A 17,245-nucleotide genomic window follows, 5' to 3' on the forward strand; every position below is an offset into this window, starting at 1 on the left:
AAATAGCAATATACTTTCAAAAGCCACAATGGTGGCTTGTTACACTAGAGAGCCTGCAGTACCTCAGACAGACACCAAGGGTAACAAAAGATCATTGGCTCTTGAGAACAGGGGCAGTCTTCTCTGACTGGGAAATTACCCACAAGCCCAGAGAAGCTGCATCCCCCAAAAAGGTTTGAGAGGCCCCCAGAATCTCAAGCTGGGTTCATCAGTAAAGGTCTTTCCTATATGAAGCCAGTCCATAAGACTGGGAGAAGTGGTTGTTTTTTTATATACCCGAACCTCAACAAAAGATCACAATGCATGCAAAGAAACAAGTAAACATGGCCCAATCAAAGAAACAAAATAAATCTCTAGAAACCAACCCTAAAGAAACAGAGATCTATGAATTACCTCACAAAGAACTTGAAATAAGCATCTTAAAATTCTCCATGAACTAAAATAGACAACTAAAGGAATTAAGAAAAAATAAAATGCAAAAACAAAATAAGACTATCAACAAAGAGAAACTATGAGAAAAATGAGAACCAAGGAGAAATTCCAGATTTGAAGAATAATGGAACTAAAAAACAATTCACTAGAGGAGCTCATTCAATAGCAAACATGATCAAGCAGAAGAAAGAATCAGCAAACTTAAAGATAAGTCATTTGAAATTATTGAGTCATGGACCAAAAAATAAATAAAAAGAATAAAGAAAAGTCAAGAGAGCCTAAGGGACTTACAAGACAGCATCAAACAGATCATTATCCACATTATGGGAATCTCAGAATGAGAAGAGAGTGAGAAAGAAACAGAGTGCCTATTTGAAGAAATCATGGCTGAAAATTCCCTAAATTTGAGGGAGGAAATTGGCATACAAATTGAAAAAGCTCAATAAACTTCAACTAGGATAAATTCAAGAAGACTCACACCTGTGCAAATTAGTTCAACCATTGTGGCAGACAGTGTGGCAATTCCTCAAGGATCTAGAACTAGAATTACCATTTGACCCAGCAATTCCATTTACTGGGTATATACCCAAAGGATTATAAATCATGCTACTATAAAGACACATGCACATGTATGTTTGTTGCGGCACTATTCACAAAAGCAAAGACTTGGAACCAACCCAAATGTTCATTAATGATAGACTGGATTAAGAAAATGTGGCACATATACACCATCAAATACTATGCAGCCGTAAAAAAAGGATGCATTCATGTCCTTTGCAGGGACATGGATGAATCTGGAAACCATCATTCTCAACAAACCATCATAAGGACAGAAAACCAAACACCGCATGTTCTCACTCATAGATGGGAACTGAACAATGAGATCACTTGGACACAGGGTGGGGAACATCACACACCAGGGCCTGTCACGGGGTGGGGGCCTGGGGGAGGGATAGCATTAGGAGAAATACCTAACGTAAATGATGAGTTGATGTGTGTAGCAAACCAACATGGCACATGTATACCTATGTATCAAACCTGCACACTGTGCACATGTACTCTAGAACTTAAATAAAATATATACAATATATATATAAAAAGACTCACACCAAGACACATTATAATCAAATGTCAAAAGTCACAGAAAAAGGGAGAATCTTGAAAGCAGTAAGAGAAAAACAACTCATCACATTAAGCTCCTATAAGATTTTCAGTACATTCCTTGGCAGAAACTTTGCAGGCCAGAAGTGAATGGAATGCCATATTTAAAATACTGAAATTAAAAAAAAAGAAAAACCTACAAGACAAAAATACTATATCCAGCAAAACTATCCTTCAAAAATGAAAGAGAAAGAGAAATTAAGACTTTCCTAAATAAACAAAAGCTAAGGGAACTCATCACCACTAGAGATTTGGATTACATTTAACTTTGCCTCATTCATTCATTTGTTCAACACATTGACTGCATGGCTACTATATGCTAAGTGCCATACCGACTGCTAGAGGCCCACAGAGAAGGAGATGGTCTCTCTCCTCCAGGATCTCACTGGCTAGTGGAAAAGACAAATAGAAAAGTGGGAGAGTGTCAGCACTTGGAGGTGAAGCATTCCATCAGAGGAAAACCACAAGGACCCAGGTAAGGAGGCATGAAGGAAGAGAGATGTTTGAGGAGCCACAAGTTATCTAAAACTGCCCAGTACATGGTATGGGGCTTGATAAATTCTTCCCACAGGAATGACTGGAGCATAAGGTGGGTGTGGGAGATATTAGGATATGAGACTGAAAGGATCATTGAAGACAAGATTGCAAATGGCCTCAGGCTGAGAAGTTTAGGCTTTACCCTGAAGGTATAGGGGGTGTCTCTTCTGAGGACACTAAGTATCAGGTATAGATTAATAGTCACACCTGCACCACTGACTAAAACACTCATTGCCAGTCCTTGATGCTTTTAGACAATTCCCTATCCCCCATTTTCACCACAGTGCTTACACTGAATGAGTTCAATGAGCATTTGTTAAATGAATTAATTCAATTTCTTTGTAATCAAAAATATTCAACACAGAAAACATCTTCCCAACCTTACATCTCTGTGGAAAGGAAATGAGAGCCACGTCTCCTGTATGTCTAGTTGGCATGTGTTTATATGCATGCATATGTGAGCACATGCACTGAAACAAACAAACAAAAATCTGAGAAAATGCTGGATCCAGCAAACTGTCATTTTGGTCAAAATGGTTATTAAAACCTCTTAATTAGACCTTGCTAATAGCAGTAGCCTCTACATTTAGATCATGCATACAATAAAAGGAAGCCTTCAGAATTCCTCTCTCCCTCTCCCCTCTCCCTTTCCTCACCTTCTCTTACACACACACACACACACACACACACACACACACACACACAGGAGTTATCCCATCCAATCTGACATAAATACCTTCCATCTAAGCAGTTTTCACCTCTTAGATTTAAGCCTATTTAAAATGATTTGCTCATGTAAAACTGTATCCTGGTGACACTAATCGTTTCCGTCTTTATTCTGGATTAGTCAGAATAGAATTTTACAGTGATTTTAATATTAAGAAATGAAAAGTTGAGCAGTCTCACACTCTTGGGAGAGATGAACTCTTCAGTCCCCAGTCCTGAAGGCAAATGTAGGTGTGAGAGATTAATAAAAGTCTCTTACATCATATTCTAACCAATGTTGCTTTTCTGCCACTTTTGGGAGAAGTCCTCAGAAAAGCACTCTCGGGTTTTGTCCACATATCAGAGAATAACAGGGCAGTAAAACAGGGTCATGCCCTTGCCATCAATGAGATGAGAGTTTATCCTATTATATTTTAAGACTGCCAGAGAAGAAAATATTGCACTTTCCCTCAGTAACTCATTGATAAAGCACATCAGACACTCTTCTTACTACAAATAGCTAACCTAAATCCCTCACACTAGAATTCATCTCCATTTAAGTTCCGTGCAAAACACAGCAGTTTACACAACAACATATGGTTTAATTTCAGCTTCATTTAAAAAAAAAGATGGATGGATGGATGAATGGACAGACGGACGGACGGACAGATGAGTAACTGAACAGAGCTAACATGCTAACAACATTAGGGCATTAGAACTATATATGTTATTTACGTGCTTTGTTCTTCTTTTTAGTGGTTTATAAATTTTCTATTTAAAAAAATACGTATTCCTTTGGCAATTGCCAAAAAAAGTCTATTGAGGAATAAGACCCTGAGTATCACTTTTATATAAATAAATAAGGCATTTTATAAATGACTCTGTGCCTTTTAAACCATTTTCAGCAATGGTATCTGCTAACTTCTGGCTTCCTCTTCATCCAAAGTCTTGTTAAATCACCTCTTGGCTTTCCTTTTCCCATGTTATGTAATCTCATTTCTTTGTAGCTGTGTCCTAAGACTTTCTCCTCACCCTGTACTTGAAGTACATAGTGTTTCATCATATGCAAGACATAAAAGGATGATTCAAGGTTTCCTTCACCTGTTTTTCATCTCTGAGAAGCCTACAGGGAGGACTCTCCATTACATTTATGGTATTACAAATTCAGGGTCATACCTACTCCTCAAAACTCAGTATTGTAACAGTGTCCATTCTATATCAGACATTGTATTATCTTCTGAGGTTGCTATGCTTTGAAAATTATTTTCTCTCTTTTATACATGAAGAAACTATGACAAAGAGATGTTAAATAACTTGCCCAAGGTCACATAGCTTAATGTCATGAGGATTCATTAGCTATCACCTCAAAATCCTAGTCTTCCTCTGCTCTCAGTGAATGACAACTGTCTTTCTAGTCCATGAGATTAGAAATCTTAGCAACATGTTAGATGGTCCCCTCTCTATAATCAATCCAAACATCCAATAAGTCACCCAATTGTGCTTATTTCACTTGTAACATCCCTCAACAATCCATATTACTCTCTTCCTTGCTACTGCTACTGCCTTGGCTTGGCATGGAATTATCTCTCTCCAGGACCATTGCAAAGTGCCTCCCAATGGCGTCCTGTCTCCAGCATGAATTCCCTATATTCCATATTGACAAAAGCCAACTTCCTAAGCACACACCTATCACGTCACTGCCTATTAAGGCAGGGTGAATAATGCCCATGTGCTCAGTTTTATGTGTATAAGACTCATCCACAATGTTGCATGTAGTTGTTGTTTGTTCATTTTCATTGCTACATAGTGTTCTACTGATTGAAAACACTCCAAATTATTTATCCACTCTACAGAAGATATTTAGAATGGACCCAGCTTATGGCTATTATCAACAGTGCTATTATGAAAACGCTTATAATGTATCCAGATATATATGTGCACAAGTATCTCTGGAGTATCCAGCAGTCAATTACCTGGGCCATAGCACATGCACAGTTTCAACTTTAATAGATCAGGCCAAATGTTTTTCTAAATGGTTGTATCTATTTTTTCTTCATTGCATCCTCAATTCCAATTGCAAAGACTAGCCCATGGTAGGAAATCAATAATGCATTTAGAAAGGAAAGAATGAAGAGATGGAAAGAGTTGTAGGGAAGAGAAAGTGAAGAAGCAAAAGAAGGGAAGAAATGTATAGTACATCTCAATACCTGTGTCAGGGAAAATGAACCAGATGTCTCAGGAGTTCCACCAGCTCAGGTCAACAGAAGACAACCTTCACCTGGCTGTGGGATAAGCCACCTACAAAATCTGAGAGTGAGGCTGACCCACTCAAGCAGCACCTGTATCTGAGTCCCATCTCTTGCTTTGTCCACTTAGTGGGTGTAATTCAAAACAGAACCCAATGGAACTGTGACAGAGGAAGCACAACTCAAATCCCCGAACACCTTTGTGAAAATGAAGGGCAGCTTACACAGTCATTTAAAAATTTGTTTTCTTCTGGATTTAAGAAAATAAAAAAGTTCAGGGGAAATATGGATCAGGAATTAATCCCCAGAGCACACAGCCACCAGTGCTGAATCCTCAAAACGGCAGTTTCCAGGAAAGCAAAAGCTGTTAATGAGATCCTGTCCTTGAATTATTGACTGGTTAGGTATGGCAAATCTTGCCTAATTGTTTTCATGATGCGAATCTAATTAAAGCGTCTTTGAGGGGGAAAAAAGTTTCCACAGATACTCTTGTTGTGATGACATCTCAGTTCTAATCATGTTTTTAGCATTCTCCTGTAAGTACACAGAAATAGGGGTCCCAAAGGAAACACAGGGTCTTCAAGTCAGACGGCCCACTCACTCCTGCCCAATTCCCTGGCTCTGCTGCCGCTGCAGAGACTTCCTGACTCGCTGCTGCTCCACCATGCCAGACTATGTAGTCACTCCCATGCTGTGTGTCTGAACCCATTTACATAACTGCCTCCACAGAAAACCGATGCAATTTGCAGAGCTCTCAATATATGCTATGTAGTTTCAGCCTTAACATGAATGTGTGTATTTACATGTGTAAAATCACACACACACACTATATAGATATATGTCTTTAAGACAGGGAACAAAGGTGTGACTCCTGGAATTAGACCATTTACATTCACGTCTTGTTTTATCTTGCCTACCCACCCATGTAGTAAGTTCCTGAAGTTCTGTGAAGTTTGCTCTTCTCTGTAAAATGGGGTTAATAATACCTATTTCATGAATTGTCTCAAGGTTGAATAGGGCAACATGTGGACAGCACTCAAGGTACTATGTGTAAACATTCAACAAATGTGAGTAAACAGTACTAACACTAGTAACAATAATGCTGTTCTACTACAACCACCATTATTATTCCCTATTATTCCCATTTAAAGTAAAAAAAAAGCACAGTGGCCGAGAAGTCAAATAACCACTGTGAAAATCCAGCCCCAGCCAACTCCAAGACTCTGCAATTCATTAACTTCTAGGTGGCACTCAATCACCATAAACCACTTGGCAATGAAGGGAATGAACCCATCCCCACCCCAGTTCTGACATTCAAAGCTCTTGGAGCAGAAGCCTCCCAACTTCCCAGCCTCCTGTCTCACCCTGCTACCCTACACTCTGCACTGTGAAACCAAACACTCTACCATCCTTCTCTGACCTCCTCTCCTCAGTGCTTTCCCTCTGAGCTGTTCTTCTAACCCATGCCAAAAACCAACAGCTTGTTACCTAAATTATTAACAATGAGTATCAACAGGGTATGCCATAACACTAAGAAATAAATTAAATGGTAGAATCTCAGAGGCCCAGCAGGTTAGTACAGGTACATATTTCAGGACAGTCTGGCTCTGTCTCTTAAAACATGGTATTTAAGAATTGATTATTAATATGCCTCATGCCTGTAATCCCGGCACTTTGGGAGGCTGAGGCATGCAGATCATGAGGTCAGGAGTTCGAGACCAGCCTGGCCAACATGATGAAACCCCGTCTCTACCAAAAATATAAAACATTAGCTCGGTGTGGTGGCACATGTCTGTAAACCCAGCTACTCGGGAGGCTGAGGCAGGAAAATTGCTTGAACCCGGGAGGCGGAGGTTGCAGTGAGCCGAGATCATACCACTGTACTCCACTCTGGGCAGCATAGCAAGACTCTGTCTCAAAAAATAAAAAAAAAAAAAGAAGTGATTATTAATAAAAACAGTTAACATATTTTCATAGCCTATTGTGGTAAAGCATTGTATTCAAGTTTTTTATATGCATGCCTTTCAGTTAATTCTCACAACAGTCTTAGAAGGTATATAATATTAACCCGAGTTTACAGATTAAAAAAACTGAGGTTCAAAGAGGCAAACTGACTTAGGGTCACACAAAAATAAGTGACAGGGCCACTATTAACACAGTTAACTTCAGATCCCATGTCCCTTCCCACAACCCTACTACCTAGAAAAGTGTCTATTTAGTGAAAGTTTACGGGCATCCCGAGTTGATGGCGAAGCCTCAAACTACACAATGGTTTGTAAACTAGCTTAGGTGGAGGCTTGTCTTGGGATATCAGGCCCAACAGTGCATGCATCCCACTCACAGCTGGTGCTGATTGTCTGCCCAATGGAGGAGGTAGACCCTAAGACTAGATTGTCACCAGGTTCCTCTCTATTGTCTCGAGATCTTTAGGTTATCCTGCGTTATCTCAGTGCCTGGTTAATAAAGTATCGTAATTTTTAATACCAAAATTTTTTATTTCCTATAGCTACAAAAGCTAACCAAACAAAAGAAAAAAATTTAACTGGTATCTGTGTTTCCTAAGAGCAGAAAATGCAATATAATTTTGACACTAATCATACTCACTAAAGTCTCCCCTCCTCATCCCTTATTTCCATTGATCATTCTTGCATAAATTCAGTAGAGCCCTCATCTGAATTTTGACTTTTCAGCAGGTGTTTCCACTGAAGAGTGTTTAGTGTTTGCTAGATAGCCAGAATATTAACTGATCATGCTTTATAAGATTAACAAGAATTTTACAAAAAATGAAGTTCCAAAAGGGCTGCCAGCTGTATGTTTGCTTACCACTGGGACCATGGGATACTTACTAGATATCAGGGATTCCAAATCTAGCTACTCAACAGATTCATCAGAAGAACTTTAAAAATGTCGATTTTCAGGAGTCAGTCCAGGGATACAAAACTAGAATTACCAAGGTGAATCTACATTTTTAACTCCCCCACTGAATCTTGGGCCAACATACAACTCAAAACAACTCAAAGGAAAAGGAGGATGAAAGAAAAAATGTCAACAGGCGTCCACTAAGATACAATTATGTATCACCTAACAATGAAGATATGTTCTGAGAAATGCATTATTAGGCAGCTTCATCGTTGTGCAAACATCATAGAGTATACTTGCGTAAACCTAGATGGTGTAGCTTACTACACACGTAGGCTAAATGGTAGAGTCTATTGCTCCTAGGCTTCAAACCTGCACAGCATCTTACTATACGGCATACTGTATGCAACTGCAACACAGTCATGTTTGTGTATCTAAACATATCTAGACATAGAAAAGGCACAGTGAAAGTACAGTATAAAAGATACATACCACATATATACCATTTATTAAAAAATGATACACACTTACCATGAATGATGGAGCCTGCAGTACTGAGGTCACTCTGCATAAGTCAGTGAGTGAGTAGTGAGTAAATGCAAAGGTCTAGGATATTACCGTACACTGCTGTAGACTTTATAAATACTGTACACCTAGGCTACGCTAAATTTATTTCTAAAATTTCTTTTTTCAATAATAACCTTAGCTTACTGTAATTATTTTACCTTATAAACTTTTTCATTTTTAACTTTTTCACTCTTGCAAGCACTTAGCTTAAAACATAAACATATTGCATAGCTGTACAAAAATATTTTCTTTTATATTCTTATTCTATTAACTTTTTTCTTTTTTTTTTTACTTTTAAAATATTTTGGTTAAAAACTAACACAAAAACACACACATTAGCCTAGGACTACACAGGGTCATGATCATCAGTATCACTGTCTTCAACCTCCACATGTTGTCCCATTGGAAAGTCTTCAGGGGCAATAACACACGTGAAGCTGTCATCTCCTATGATAACAATGCTTTCTAGAATATCACTTGAAGTACTTGCCTAAGACTGTTTCACAGTTACCTTTTTAAAATATTTTATAAGTAAGGAGTACACTTTAAAACAACAATAAACGGTATTGTAATTACATAAACCAGTAACACAGTCATTTATTACCATTTATATGGTTTGGCTCTGTGTCCCCACCAAATCTCACCTCAAATTGTAATTCCCACATGTCAAGGGAGGGACCTGATGGGAGGTGATTGGATCATGGGGGTAGTTTCCCCCGTGCTGTTCTGACAGTGAGAGAGTTCTCATGAGATCTGATGGCAGTTTCCCCTGCACTCTATCTCTGTCCTGCCACTTTGTGAAGAAGGTGCTTGCTTCTTCTTCACCTTCTGCCATAATTGTAAGTCTCCTGAGGCCTCCCTAGCCATGTAGAACTGTGAGTCAACTAAACCTCTTTCCTTTATAAACTACCCTGTCTCAGTTATTTCTTTATAGAAGTATGAAAAAGGACTAATATACCACTGTCAGGTATTATGTACTAATACACCATTATCAAGTATTATGTATTGTATACACTACACTTTTATACAACTGGCAGCACAGTAGGTTTGTTTATGCTGCCATCACAACAAACACATGAGTAATGCATCATGCTATGATATTAAGATGACCATGATGTTACTAGCCAACAGGACTTTTTCAGCTCCAATATAATCTTACGGTACCACTTTAATATATGCAGTCTGCCATAGACTGAAATGTTGTAGGCAGTGTTGGACTGTATCTTAAAAGCTCCTACTTATGTCATTGAATGCTCTCTTGGCTAAACATCATTGTTTCTAGCTCAATTATCACTTCCCTTTTCAATAAAACAGCTTACTTTAATTTTCAAAATTAGTAACTTTAAACAGTCACCACACTTTGAAAACAACATTTAATCCCATTAGTTCCAACAACTTATATTTATTCGGTGCTTTATAAATGTGCATAGCATGTCTGCTTTTTATCTTATTAAGTCTTCACTTCACTCTGTGAGGGAGCTCAGGCTAGCTTTATCCCTTTTCCCAGAGTCAAAGAGCACATAAAATGACCAAGCAGAAACAAGAAGAGAAGCTCCCAGATTACTGGCTCAATGCACAGATTCTCTCTACGTGTCATTTCCTACCAAATCCTACTGGGCTTCCCCAGTTTGAACTTGCCCTGCAGCAAATTCCTTCTCTTTCCCTTTCCCACCCACAACCCCCCTGCCATTCTCATTTCAGCCCACAAGTACTATCTGCATCCCCTTTAGCAGACTTTCATTCATCATTCATTAGACAAATGGTGATGAAGCATCTTCTGTGAGCCAAGCACTGTGCTAAATACGTGGGATACAGTGGTAAACTGTGACCTCAGTGCACAGCCACCACAAAACAATTAGTACAGGATAAAAAAAAAAACAGAGGAGACTCTGATTATATGAACACAAACATCAAATGGCAAATGAGTATCTTTTGGAGGGCAGTCTTATTAAGCCAAAAATAAAGCTCCAGCCCAGATGATTATATTTGTATAGAAAAGCCTTTACTGCTTGGCTTTTCACAATTGGTGGTGCTTTCTGCTAATTGTTTGATTATCCGCTGGTGCACTGGAAATCAAGGTCAATATGAGCAGAGGGAGTCATGTTTTGGGACGAATACAGTAGTATTTATTCAGGCTATTAGTTAACTACACCCTCAAGCCCTTTAGCTCCAGGACTGGGCTTAGAAATAATTCCTAAGTCAGCAGAGCCAGACTATTTTAATACTTCAGTAAAAGCAGGTCTGGAGGTCAATCAAAAATGCCACTACTAATCTTAAAAACACACAGAAGTCACCAGACTACCGAATTCACTCATGGAAAAAAAACTAAAAAGACTCCAGAGCAGGGTGAAACAATGGACACCAAAAAATATGTCCAATTAGCTCTCAGCACATGCAAATTATATTATTTGTGATTTTTCAGATGAACACTTGAGACTTAGGACGTTTTAATCCAGAAATTCAAAAATAAAACATTTAAAAAGTTATATACATATCTATTACACAGTGAAGAAGATTCACGAGTAATTTCAGTAGTAATGAAAATGTATTGACCTAACAAGAGCTGCAGTCAGGCGCAGGGACTCATGCCTGTAATCCCAGCACTTTGGGAGGTCAAGGCAAGAGGGTCACTTGAGGCCAGGAGTTCAAGACCAGCTGGACAACACAGTGACACCCTGTCTCTACAAAAAAGAAAAAAAAAAATTAGCCAGGCATTATAGCACACACCTATATCTCAGCTACTCAGAGGCTGAGGTGGGACAATTGCTTGAGCCCTGAAGTTTAAGGCTGCAGTGAGCTGTGATTGTATTACTGCACTCCAGCCTGGGCAACAGAAGGAGACCCTGTCTAAAACAAAAAGAAAAAAAAAAAAAAAGAACAGTTTCTCATCTCATTAATGTAATTCTGTGTTTAAGTTTGATTTTGACTTGTTTTTTACTATATTCCATGAGGGATATATTCAAATGATTAGCACACATTTTGCTAAGCTGAGTTTTTTTTTTTGTTTGTTTTTTTTGTTTTTTTTTGCGACATGGTCTTAACTCTGTCACCCAGGCTGGGGTATGCAGTGGCGCAATCTCGGTTCACTGCAATCTCCGTCTCCCAGGCTTAAGTAATTCTCCCACCTCAGTCAGCCCCTCCAAGTTGTTAGGACCACAGGCATACACCACCATGCCCAGTTAATTTTTGTATTTTTAGTACAGACAGGGTTTCTCCATGTTGCCCAGGCTGGTCTGGAACTCCTGGGCTCAAGCAATCTGCCTGCCTCAGCCTCCCAAAGTGCTGGGATTACAGGCATGAGCCAGCTGTGCCTGGCCCCTTCATCAAGTCTTGACACACTGCCATGGCCCAGCTATGCCCAACCACTGTGCCCAGGAGAGGGTGGGCCAAATGGGGTCCTAAAATGGTTTTCATGCAATGAGGCTATAAGTACCTGGAGACAAAGAGCCAGCCTCCAACCTGCCCATGGGCCTATGCAGGGCTCTGGGAGAGATTTTGCTTTTCCACCTTTCCCGGCCTCCCAGCGTGCTGGGATTACAGGCGTGAGTCTCCGTGCCTGGCCTGGCTGGGCATTTTTATTGTCAAAAATAAGCATCAGAGGATAAGCAGAAGCTTTTAGACGTGGAAAGCTACAGACATGGCCATTGAGATGCTGTGTTGAATGTAGAAGAATAATCTTGTTACATTTGAGGAAAAACCCAGTTCCACAACATCATGAATAGAATAGGTTCCCACTGATAGTAGTAACTTGAAGATACCAGAAAGTTTTTACTTAGCATAAAAACACATATGCTGAAAGAGTAAAGCCAAAGAAAATACTTTTACAAGGTGATTATCTTTCAGAATTACATTGCAGTACTTGGATAAAGCGAATGTCAATTACTAAAACCAAATCAAATGCATGCCAATTATATTCCCACATGGTATAACAAACACCTATTAAAAGGAAAAGGGTAATAAATAAGAACCAGAAACTAACAAATAAATATATTTTAAAGAACAGACACAAACACAAAATGATAAGAAATTAACAAACCTATCTCAGAACATAAGGCTTTGGAGGGTAAAAACCATGACTTTTTCTTCCTTCTGAAAAGTCTAAAATAATACACTTCATTCTCCATTTTGAAAGTAAATGCCTGCGTCCTGCTCTACATAATAAAGCATATTCCCACAAAAGCTAACTTTAATTTTTTCCTCTTTTCAGATTAAGATTCACTTATCTTTTTTCTGACTTGGCCCAAGTGTCTTAAGGCAAAGCAGAGCACGAGCATGGCATCTCTCATTCTACACATTCAAGCAGTGCATCAGAGGACCTTATGTGATGCCCCTGAATCTACAACTGCCAAGATCATTGCATGAACCTAGAAGAAAACCAGAAATGTGAGCAGATTCAGTCCATGCCAATTGCTTGCATTGAGCCTGAATACTATTCTCTCCAGAGCTTAAATTTCACTCTGGAACTAAAATACAAGGTTCCCAGTCCCATGCCTCTCAAATTGAGGCACTTGTAGCCCCAAAGATGAGTACTGAGGGAATGCAAAGCCCAACATGAACATATTTCTGCAGTGTAACAGTAAATCATTACAAACACTGTTTCTATATTAAATATACACTGAGAATTGGAATCAAAAGTTATCAGAATTTTTAAGATTATGAAAATAACAATTGTAAAAGTAATAATACAAAACACTAATATCTGCTGACCACTACGGGCTGGCACTATTTTAAGCTTTCTCTAGGTACGACTTCATTTAATTCATACAACCACCCTCTGGGAAAGGGTTATCATCCCCATCATATAGATGAAGAAACTGAGGAGTAGAGAAGTGACACAAATTGTACAAGGGCACATAGTTACAGTTTCAGGGGCAGAATTCTTCTTTTTCCTCTTTTTTTGTTTGAGACGGAGGTTGTATTAGTCCATTTTCATGCTGCTAATAGAGACATACCTGAGACTGGGTAATTTATAAGGGAAAGAGGTTTAATGGACTCACACTTCCACAAGGCTGAGGAGGCCTCACAATCATGGGGGAAAGCAAAAGGCATGTCTTACATGGCAGCAGGCAAAAAACAAACAAACAAAAAAAAACACCGCTTGTGCAGGGGAACTCCCCTTTATAAAACCATCTGATCTCGTGAGACTTATTCACTATCACAAGAACAGCACGGGAAAGACCTGCCCCCATGATTTAATTACCTCCCACTGGGTCCTTCCTACGACATATGGGAATTGTGTGAGCTACAACTCAAGATGAGATTTGGGTGGGGACACAGCGAAACTATATCAGGGGTCTTGCTCTGTTGCCCAGGTTGGAATTAAATGGCAGGATCACAGCTTACTATAGCCTTGACCACCCGGGCTCAAGCGATCCTCCCACCTCAGCCTCCTGAGTAGCTAGGACCACGGGCATGTGGCACCACGCTCGGCTAATTACTTTATTATTTGTAGAGACAAGGTCTTGGTATGTCGCCAGGCTGGTCTCAAACTCCTGGCCACAAGATCCTCCCACTTTGGCCTCCCAAAGTTTGGGGATCGTAGGTATGGAGCCACGCCTGGCCCAGCGGTAGGATTCTGAACACAGAAGCCTACTCAGTTACTGTGGCATAGGACATGACAGGAGAGACCCTGTGCAGGCCTGGAGGGAGTCAGGTTGGCCGTGTAAATAAAGCAGATAAGTAAATTACTAGACAAAGTAGTCAGACATAGAAAAATAAGAGACTATGAGGCTGCCTTAGGTCTTGCTGGCTTTCCAATTCCTGGTTCCTATCCCTCAGGAGGCCTGATCACTGGTACAGAAATATCCCTGTAATAATCTGCAGTAGTGAGTCTCCATTACTTCCAAAGCAAAATAAAGACAACGGGCAATGTGATGCCAAGAAAACATGAAGAGGAAAAAATGTGTGCAGAGTCCCCTTCTACCATGCCCCAGTTATTTCTGTTCAGGTGCCTACTCACCCCCATGCAGCCCATGTGCTTCAGAGGGAGACGACCTCACCCCCTGCTCCAAGGGCAGATCTTGACTGGATCTGCCAATACAACCATATCATTCCTCTGAACACGCTGATTGGTCTGGGGGAGCAGGTGTCCTAAGTTGACTCAATCAGCATCAGGGGAAGGGCTTTTTTCCTCACGGCTAGGAGACAGGTTCCCTCCTCGACATAGCTCTTTCTCTCACTAAATGTGGACAAATTAGTATGCTGATTCTAGATGCTGTTGACAGTCATGAGGAATCCAAACTTGAAAAAAAAAAAAAAGTTGACATACAAAGGTAGAGCCAAAAGAATAAGAGCTATGGAAATACTGCCCACTTGGCTATGAGATAATGCAGTTCCTTGGTGAGAGGAAGGGCAGTGTCGCTGCCAACCACTTAGATTCGAAAGCCAAACAGCCCATGTTCGAATCTGGTGCTGCCACTTACTGGTCATCTTACCTCGAACAAGTTACTTGACATCTCTAGCCTCAGTTTGTAAAACAAAGATAATAGTTCCAACTTCACATGGTTATTATGAGGATTAAATATAGACACACATATACACACACACATATACATATATACACTGAGTACTTAAAGCAGAGCCTGCACATAGTAAACACATGTAAGGGATGGCTGGTATTGTCTGAGTCAGGGTTTCTGCTACTTGCAGCACAAGGCAGCCTAACTGATACAGGAGGAGGGATAAAGTAAGTACAGGAGGGCTTCTCTGAGGCATGGAGTGCCAACCTGGGTTCTGGGAGAGTCAGATGAGTGAGAAACAGGACATCACCCTATCTTCCCATACCTATTATGGAGAGAATAGAAATTCCATTCCATAAAAACTACAGGAAGACAATGTCATATATAATTAGTGAAGGAAGAAAGCATATTAGAGCTATCCTGTTGTGTGATAGTACAGATGGGGGAAAGTCCAATGTAGTTCTCTCGCCCAAGAAGGTGCCACAACTGTAGAGATGTCAGTGGGAAGCCAAAATCAGAACTATGTAAAGAGGACATAGAGCAAGGCTTAATTTCTAAAGGAAACTTGTTTTGAGCCCATCTCTGAATTGAGCCAACAGGCCATGCACAGGGACAGAGTGACATCTGGTTTCTAGTCACACACCCACACCTGCTAACCAACACACAGCTTGAAAGTCTAATTTTACACTTAGTAGCCCTGACAGCTTTTTTATTCCCTTTAAAAAACAATTGTCCCTATTCTGGGTGCAGTAGCTAGCCATTACTCTCATATTTCCTTAGCAAAGGGAAGAAATTAAAGTAATAATGAATCTTTCTTGGATGCCCCCATCCCATGCCATTACCTATTTATTTAGAATGTCTGCCTAAATGCCTTTCTAAATGCATGTCAAGAGCTAAGGAAACATAAGTTCTCTAGAATGTGGATCCCAGTTTTCAGCCTATCAGCCCCTACTCAGAAACCTTTGTGTGACTGCTTGTTGCTGAAGGGACAAAACCCATCCTTCATACCTGGGATCCAAAGCACTCTACAGAACAAGATAAACCCATCCTTTGTAAATGTTCATATTCCTGCCTCACCACCGTGCTCAAGGTGGAGTCTACGATACCTGCATTTGTATCTTGGTTTAGCAATCTACTGACTGTATCACCTTGGGAAAGTTATTTAACCTAAGCCTCAAAAGAATGCACATGAAGGATATAGCTTTGACTTTGACATAGTAGGCATCAATAAGTGTTAGCCCTCTGTGTCAATGATAGAAAAGGTAGTGTTTTGGAGAGGACTGGAACATAACAAACCAAAGAAATTAAAAAAAAAAAAAAAAACAACATATAACTGGTCAAACCTTCTTATACAGGAGTCTGGTCATATGTTCCAAAATATAAAATGCATATAACCTTTGACCAAGAAATCTCACTTTGCTCAATCTACCTTAAATGGTAATTGAATAAGTGGGAAAATATGTAATCATAGAGATTTTCATCACAACACTGTTTGTAAAAGCAAAACCAATCTAAGTATCAATTAGGAATGGACCAAGAAAATCATGTAAACAGACAGTATCTCCAGGTATGATAATATTTCCTTTTTTTCTCAGAATTCGTTAATATTTTTACAAGACACACGCATTATTGTTTCTAGAATCAGAATGACTATTTTAAAATACTTTTTGAAAAACACACAAAGAAAAATTGTTCTTAAAGGATATCCTCCCTCTCAGAGTTAATTGTCATTTTACATATCACAGATGAAGGCTTAGTTCACCTTTTAAGACTAGCTAATAGCTCAAATATGCGCAAAAATTAAGGCTAAAACAAAGTAGATGAAATGATTTTTTTGCACAAAATCAGCCAATTCCATCCTTTTGCTATTTCTTCATACAAAGAAAGAAGCTCTATTTTCTGGCCACAGCCTTCACACTTAATCCCAAACATCTATGCCCTATGTGAAACTCTTGTCATGAGAGAGACTAAGACAGAAAAAATGGTGGGTGGTTCAGAGCAAGCCCACCTCTGATGCTAATAAGACATGGCTTTCACACCCACTCAGCGGGCTGCTGCAGCATCCTAGAATTATCACTACAGGACCAAAGTTATGGAGAGCAGTAATGATTTGGACAAGTGTTTGGGCTTAAGAATGGATTTTAGATTTTTGGTTTATAGTTGTTTGGGCTTGAGGGCTTTACTGTTTCCATAAAATGATAAGTATATAATAAAAAATTCAAACCACATAGAACAATAACAAAAAACACAGATAATTATCCAGTTCACAGCAACAACCGT

General features: G+C 39.5%; 1 protein-coding gene across 9 annotated transcripts in view; it reads right to left on the minus strand.

The window, feature by feature from the left end:
* Nucleotides 1–17,245, minus strand: part of LOC101016189 (PRELI domain-containing protein 2) — a 214,035-nt gene that overhangs the window by 42,736 nt on the left and 154,054 nt on the right. The window lies entirely within an intron of this gene.

This window comes from Papio anubis, chromosome 5, assembly GCF_008728515.1.
Source record: "Papio anubis isolate 15944 chromosome 5, Panubis1.0, whole genome shotgun sequence".
Taxonomy (NCBI): Eukaryota; Metazoa; Chordata; class Mammalia; order Primates; family Cercopithecidae; genus Papio; species Papio anubis.